This window comes from Athene cunicularia, assembly GCF_003259725.1.
Source record: "Athene cunicularia isolate RWA chromosome 1 unlocalized genomic scaffold, athCun1 chr1_part1, whole genome shotgun sequence".
Taxonomy (NCBI): Eukaryota; Metazoa; Chordata; class Aves; order Strigiformes; family Strigidae; genus Athene; species Athene cunicularia.
Genome location: NW_020799091.1, coordinates 114,963,552 through 114,971,410, shown reverse-complemented (window position 1 = coordinate 114,971,410; position 7,859 = coordinate 114,963,552). Strand labels below are relative to the sequence as shown.

Here is a 7,859-nt window from a genome sequence, read left to right as displayed (position 1 = left end):
TACTCTGAAAATTGTTGCATGCCTCTCAAAAAAATCAACAGCAAGATTAGCAATGAATTGAGGTCCCTCTTTACAAGTTCAGACAAACTTACTTTTAATGCTAAATAATTACTTTTGTATCTAATGTTTTACACATGACATTTAGAAAACACTACTGCAAGACAATTTGAGAACAAATTAGATCAGAAGAAAGAAATAACTGGAGAAAAGACTTTAATCAGCATTCATAATTTATTCTTGTATTATGAGAAAATTATATATGCCAAATACAGTCCTTTAATCAGATAATGATTAAAATATTCAGATCTCACCTATGTAGTTAGATGCACTGACCCAAATTTCAGGCGTCCAGGGGGAAAACGCTGTAGTTTGTGCAGCTGATAGAAGTGCTCTGTTCTCACCCCCTGCTGTAACTAATTTGGCAAGCGACCCATTGTTTGTTTTTGGTCACTTTATTGTTTTGAAAAGTTTCCCCGTCTGCTGTTCTTACCATGTTTTTAAGATAAACAAGATGATCCTTTCCATTTGTCTGTCTTTTTCTTCTTTGTAGCTAACTACCAGGCCACCTGAACAAATGAACTGCTCACAAGGTCCCCGAATAAACATGTCGTTTGGTATGGGTAACTGGGGTTAACTGGACAGAGGCAAATGAAACTCATTCCTCTTCATTTTGTCTTCTTTTGTAGTTAATCTGCTGGATTCAAAAACAATTCAAGGGGAGCTGGGCTGGATCTCCTACCCATCACATGGGGTGAGTTCACTAGACTGTGAAATGGAAAAGTGCTGCTACAGACCAATGTGCTATTTAACCATTGTTTCCTCTTCAGAGGACACTGTGCAATAGTGCTGGTTCTCTGGAGCTTCAAAAATAGTCTGCTCTAAACTTGCAATACATAGCTTACATAGCTATGGTCCCTTCTCTTTAGAACATACATCGCCCTGTATGTAATCCCCAGGAAGAGCTCACTCTTATTGGAGAAAATGAAAGCAAGAGGTGCATTGAACCAAAAGGAAAAAAAAAAGTAGTCCTCTTTAGGTACTCTTCTTCTATCACAATGTATATTTCTGAAAGATCGTGGGACTGTTTCATAGAATTATGTGCTAATTTACTCATATGGAAGTAGTGAAAGGTGAAAAATGTGTGAACATGAGCAGGTGATGTAAGTACTTATTTGGTAACTCTTGTAACAGTACTTGAACAATTCAACACTTATGAGTTTAAATGTTATTAAAGAAGTGTCTAAATAATGTTCTTGAGGGTTGGGATTTTTATTTTTATTTACCTTGTATCCAGATCTAATGAAACTAGATGTTCTATTAGTAGAAGTGCAGTCTTAGAGTATCTGTGCTTTCAAACATGCTAATTCCATTACTTTTACATAGCGTTTGCCACCAGTCTCTTTTTTTTTAAAACTTTTGATGACTTAGTATCATTTCATAGCCATCCAGTGGTGCTGTTATCTGGTCACTCCCCAACTTGTCTCTGTGGAATGCATGTATGTGTAAGAACAACCTGTTACTCCCTTTCTACATTGCATAGCACAGATATGCAAGAAAACTCTTGCATTCCTGTATTCTTTCCCCTGAACAAAAACCTGCTTGGCAGGCTGAAGCCTTGGCATCTGGAGCTTCCCTCGCCCTCGGAGAAGACTGTATCATCAAGTCTTTGCTGAAAGAAAGCACTTGGAAACTTGTGGCTCCTTCTCTTGCTGTCCTGTCACTTGTGCCTACCCTTAAGATGCTTTGTTTTCTTCCCCTATGGCAGTCTTACTCTGGTTTTCTACCTTTAGGATGACAACTCCTAGAAGTCTTTGTGCGTCTCTGCCTGTGTCTTCTACCTACCCAACCAGTAAACCTCTGCCAGAGAGTGCTGCCACTTCTAAGTCCTTGGGAAATGTTGTCTCTAGTCCTCTTGATAAAGAGCTGCTGGCTAAGAGTCCAGCCACTGTCATTTTTCCAGACCAACTTTGGTTTGAATTCTTGGTGTTGGCAAGTATTTGCTCATTGTTTTTTTCATAGGATCGTGAACATCTGCTTTTTGATCCTTCTGTGGCTTTGGACAAGCTGTTGCTTCACCTTTATTACTTTTACAGAGATCAGTGCTAACAGTACTTTTGCATCTCTGCCTTATGGGATCCAGTTGTTAATATTTAAGTAGTGCCTTCTTGATATTAAGTGTTATGCAGGTGTTTAGCAGTATTTAAGGATTAAGGCTTCGTTTATTTTTTGAGTTTATACATGAATCTCTGTTTCTGAACAATTTGTTCCATTCTCAGAGGGAAGAAGTGGGAAGAGGGTTCATGTTTCTTTCTAGTGGCAGTTCCTGCTGACTTTTCCCAATAAGAAACCTCTATAAACAGGATGTCTAAGAGGGAACTCTTTTTTTTTTTTTTTTTTTTTTTTTTTTTTTGCAAAGCTTTTTTTTTTTCCTGTCTCTCCCAGCTGCCTTGCCCTCCTCTGCTTTACTCTTCTTCTCTTCTGTTCATCTCCTTGCAGCTGTGCAGATTTGCTGTTCTGCTCCCTGCAGCTGTGCCTCTCTTGCCTTGGATGCCTAAAGCAGTTGGTAGGGAATGATACAGGGTATCTTGGGGGCTATAAGAAAAACAGATGTGCTACATTACCCCACCAAAAAGGGCCCCCAGATCTCTCAAAGCAATTTTATTAGCTTCTGCAAGTTTTTGTCAGGTAAATCCAGCACAACTTGTTTGTGTGTGTCTGTGCATGCTGTTCTATTTACTGTAATATCCAAGGATGTTGAAGCCAAAGTAAATCATGGAATTGTACTGGTTCTTACAAGTTAATGAAATTCCTACTTAAAAATCACATGATAGTAAATTAATGCAGATCATGTACAGTGACTGTTTTTGTAAGAGAACTGAGACTCTAAACTGTAGCCTTCAAAATACTGAGAAATTTTAAGCTTATGTATTGAAACATGAGTGTAAAGTATAGAAACAGTAGCATTTATCCTATCTGAATTGGCATTTTGCTGTAAAATGATGACAACTTGAACATCATGTGAAAGAGATGCCTTCTTTTTACAGCCCTTTATTTATAGTCAATTAATTAAACCTGGTAAATATGTCTGCATCTGTCTCTGAGCTAACTAAAATATGAACTTAAACTTTAGTGGAAAAACATTATAATAAAGATGTCACATCATACTGAAAGATTGCTAATAGCATAGTGGTGATTTACAAGGTAAAGCTAATAGAGCTACACTTGAGGCTGTGATTCACAAATGAGAATATTGGTGTTGTGCCAATTTTTCTCCAGCATGCAGCAGTGTTCTCATCTGAAGTCATAAATGTCAGTATACTGAGGCCAGTGACTTACAGAATTTTTAAAAAATAATTTAGCCAAAGTGTTTAATAAACCTCTTACTAGGTTAATAATTTTATCTTATCAATACATGATATTGATTGATTTCTGGCAAAATGGCTCAAATTGGTTGTCATTTTAAGTGTTCAGTGGTTCTGTATTCTTTTAAGTCTGCATTTACTTGGGTATATATAATAACAGCTTTCCAGAAATCCCTGAATATTCATGTTAAGATTTATAGGTCATCTCTATTCAGAGATTTCCATGTTCCACATAAGAACACTCTAATGGCAGTGTTTTAGACCATGGTTAATAATATCACCCTGTAAGAATGTGATCTCTCCTTGAACCATCCCACACAGCCACAGTCTTGGCGTCAGTAACACTGATCTGGTCAAGCTCATTAAATCCCTTAAGTACAAAACATCAGCCCCTCTAGATAGCAAGGCAACAGAATTAAAAAAGATAATAGCGGGCTTTGCTGATGCTTGAGCATGATTGGCAGCAGCCACAAGGCCTATATCCTGTACTACCATCTCCAGCACCTGCCTCGGCAACCTTTTTGTAATGCCAATCAGTCAAATACCAGTTCCATTTCTATAGGTTTCATTAAAGGGGAAAGAAAGAAGAGCTACTTAGTCTGTGCAGAGTATATTATTGATATGCTGATTAAGCATAACGCAAGTGATCATTAACTGCAATTCACGTAAATTACAGCAGCACAGATGTGGGGGTTGGGAGGATAAAAAAGCAAGTCACTTTAATAATATACAATAGAAATGTGATGGATAATTCATACAGGACAAAAAGACTACAGTCTAAATCCTGTTCTGCATATTCATGTATGTAGTTGTATTGGTTTCAGCATCATTTTTTAGTAAGAAAGATGTATTTAGTTTGACTCTAGCTCTGTGTTCTCTGGGAAGTTTGGAAAAAAAATTTTTAAATTGTGACATAATCATGGTACATCATTCTGCAGTCACCCAGACCGTATCTTGATCTTTACGTGTTTATTATTCATATTTAAGGACTTAAGATTTTGGGGCACTTTTTTTTTTTTTTTTATATGTAGTTGGCAGAAAAGTAAAAGAGAAATCATGCTTACCTTGTTTTGCTTGTAGCTAGAGAAAAGAATGCTCTGGCATTTATAACTGTCACATAATAGATAATTGCATAAAAACCTAAACCAAGCCAAAACCCCAAAAAACCCTCCAACCACAATGCGTTCTGTACATGACCAAAGTTAGTAAATGGCAGGCAAAGTTCTGAAAGACTGATTGGGAAATAAAGATACTGCCTTTGATTGTGGCAGTACTCTAGGTCCCCAAGTTTCTTCAGAATCATCCTGACTTCTTTGAGAGCTGGCCGTGCTCAGTACCATAAACTTTTGAGCATGTACTTGAGCTGCCAGCTGTATGCTGAAGTGCTTTGAAAAATCTGGTGTGAATAACTTTGCTTTTTCTTAGTGGTCACTCTCATGATCATTTGAACAAAGCAAGCTGATCATCTCAGTAGTGGAAACTGGTTTGTAAGTATTAGAGAAGTATAACATTCCTTGTTTCTGTACTATTTTGTGTTGTGCTAGGAAGGCTCTAGAGCATGCATGACTGAGATTAATGCGAGTTTTTCCTTCAACTGAAATTGGGTTAGAATCAAAAAATCCAAGTGAAAATGAGGAAAATGCCTCTTTTCTTATATTTCAAAAGCCTGAAAGTATTTTGTCACATTAGACTGCATTACTTACTATCCATGACAGTGGGAGTCTCCCTGGCTGCATTTGTTCTGGTTTCAATAGCCAGCTAATGTGTGGCACTATAAAAACTTCTTGGCTTTTTTTTTGGTGGGATATCATACAATGGTTGGGGTTGGAAGGGACTTGACCATCTAGTTCCACCCCCCTGCCATGGGCAGGGACACCTTCCACTAGCCCAGGTTGCTCAAAGCCCCGTCCAGCCTGGCCTGGAACACTGCCAGGGAGGGGGCAGCCACAGCTGCTCTGGGCAACCTCTGCCACTGTCTCACCACCCTCACAGGAAAGAATTTCTTCCTTACATCTAACCTAAATCTACCCTCTTCCAGTTTAAAACTGTTGACTCTTGTCCTATCCCCACACCCCCTGATCAGGAGTCCCTCCCCACCTTTCCTGTAGCCCCTTTCAGTACCGGGAGGCCGCTATAAGGTCTCCCCGGAGCCTTCTCTTCTCCAGGCTGAACACCCCCAACTCTCTCAGCCTGTCCTCACAGGGGAGGTGCTCCAGCCCCATGAGCATCTTTGTGGCCTCCTCTGGACTCACTTGAGCAAGCCCATGTCCTTATGGACAGTGACCACAGAAGAGTCTGACTAAATATGCATTTGGATATCCCTTGTGACTAGATGAAGGTGGAGGAGAACTTGTGCGGAGTTGTATTTTGCTTGTGATTAAAGTGCAGTCAAATAAACTGCATTCAGGAATCAGTTTTTAATGCCACTGTGAATGGAAAGTTTCTCTGTTTATATGGAAGACATTTTCAAGATTAGTAAGTATTTCCATGAGTGGTAGAAATAATGAGGTTTGTTTTCCTGCAGTTTTGTGTCTTGCGGTTAATTGTGTCCTGTGAGCGAAGGCTTTTTTTTGCAGTAGGTCCTTAATGCCTTCAGGTTTCCTGGTGTCACGCTTCAGTCTTTCCCTCAGCTGGGCACACAGAAAGCCTGTCTTCCCTACATGTGTCTCTTATTTTTACACCAGTGCAGAATTTTAGGACAGCTGAGCCTTCACAAAAGCTTGCAACTGGCCAATGAATACAAGAATTCACAAAACAACCCAACTTTAGTTTTCTTTTGATACCAGTTGATGTATTGGTCTGTATTAATTTTTTGTCTGAGACACCAAGCTTACTTGTCAACTTCTAAGTGATACTGTATTTGAAGTGGGGAGTATTACCAAAATCATGAGGTGGTTGTGAAAATGAGTTTCAAAGTAAAACAAATTATATCAAACAATTGGTATGAGACAAAAGATTGAAACTGAAAGGTTTCTTTATAAAAGAAAAAAATAAGTACCTTTTTTCAAAATTAAAACAGACATGTTATGCTGTTATAGATATTTTTCCCTACTCATTAGCAGTGGCATTTCCTTAGTTCTTCTTAAAGCAATGCATTGTGTTAAACCCAAGGTATATCTATGTTTTGCCTGAGCTCTGGTCTCCTTACAACTTCATATATTTCCTACTGTCACCCTGCTTTTCACAAGTGGTGTATCAGGTCTGAAATGAAGCAGACTATTTTGGCGATTGAAAGTCAAAGCAACCACTTGGGATTCTCTTTTTGTGAATCATAGACTTTGTTTTGTCTTACATTGAATGGATGATTGAAAAAGTAATTTTTTTTTTTCCCCACTAAGATATTTGCTTTTGGGGTGCAGTAAAAGTGTATTTCTTTCATTTTATTCTCCTTTTTTTCAAAATAATGAAAGAGACAGTGTTAAAAAATAATAGCACTTTTACTATAGCTTTCATAAGTTCTTCCCTTCACCTCCAATTTTCTGTAATCGAGTGTGTGCTTTTTCTCATTTTTAGACTTTTTGTTTTCTTCTTACTAAAATAAACCTGTTTGAATTTATTTTTATTACTGTGAACAATTTTGCTTTGGAGAGAGACATTTAAAAATTTGCATCTTTTGAACTAAAATCTCTTCACACTCAGAGCTTGAATCAGAATGCAGTGGTGTTTTTTTGACTGTGGGTGCTGCTTTTACATGAAATCTGAACATGATGAAAAAGAAATGTATTTGTACTGTACTTTTCCCCCTTTCCGATAGGTATTACTTTTAGCAATATAAAGCTATGAGATATGTCAGATGGATTTTTTAAAAATTATATGGATATTGTTAAACTGATGACAACATTGTTTAGTACTGCTTTCTGAATATAATATGCAAGTTTTGATATCTTCAGAAGCAGTATGTAAGTGTACTTTTTGGGTGTACTTTAGCTGACTTTGACTTGTGTTTCATCTGTGCACTATCTTCAGCTGCTTGCATTAAGCACACATTTAGAACGGAAGTTTAAATAAAAAAAATGAGGTGGAGTTGACAAAAGAAATGGGGGAATTTGAAAGAAAAATTGGTAGCATCCATATTACTTCAGAATTATATTTATGCCTGTCTCTTGTTATGAATTGTTACCAGAAAGAAATGCCTTTTTAAAATGTAGAACACTGATATTTTTTAGATGTGTTGTTTTGATAATTGTGGTCTGTGTTGCATTCATTTGAAAAATTCAATATGATCATAACAGTACTGTGTTTTGGTACCTTTTAAGAACAGCTTTTAACTTGACCTAAAGTAAAAAGTATGCTAATTTCTACTCCATGATCATCATTAAGGGATGAAGAAAGACTTCTTTCCCTTTCTTTTGAAACTAGCATTTTTACCATGTTACTTCAAATAATGAGATTCCTAAAAAAAAAAAAAAATTGCAACAACATACATGTAAAATGTACAGTAAGTGCAATGTCCTTGTACCATTTTTTTATAATGAAAAATAGGGGGACACCCCCCCC

The 7,859-nt window shown here is 37.4% G+C and overlaps 1 protein-coding gene across 3 annotated transcripts in view; it reads left to right on the top strand.

The window, feature by feature from the left end:
• Positions 1–686: 686 nt before the first annotated feature.
• EPHA3 (EPH receptor A3) overlaps positions 687–7,859 on the top strand; it is a 217,397-nt gene continuing 210,224 nt past the window's right edge. For all 3 annotated transcript variants that reach the window (XM_026842010.1, XM_026842000.1, XM_026842020.1), the window contains exon 1: positions 687–751. The gene's annotated coding sequence lies outside the window, so the exon portion shown is untranslated. The remainder of the gene's footprint in view (positions 752–7,859) is intronic.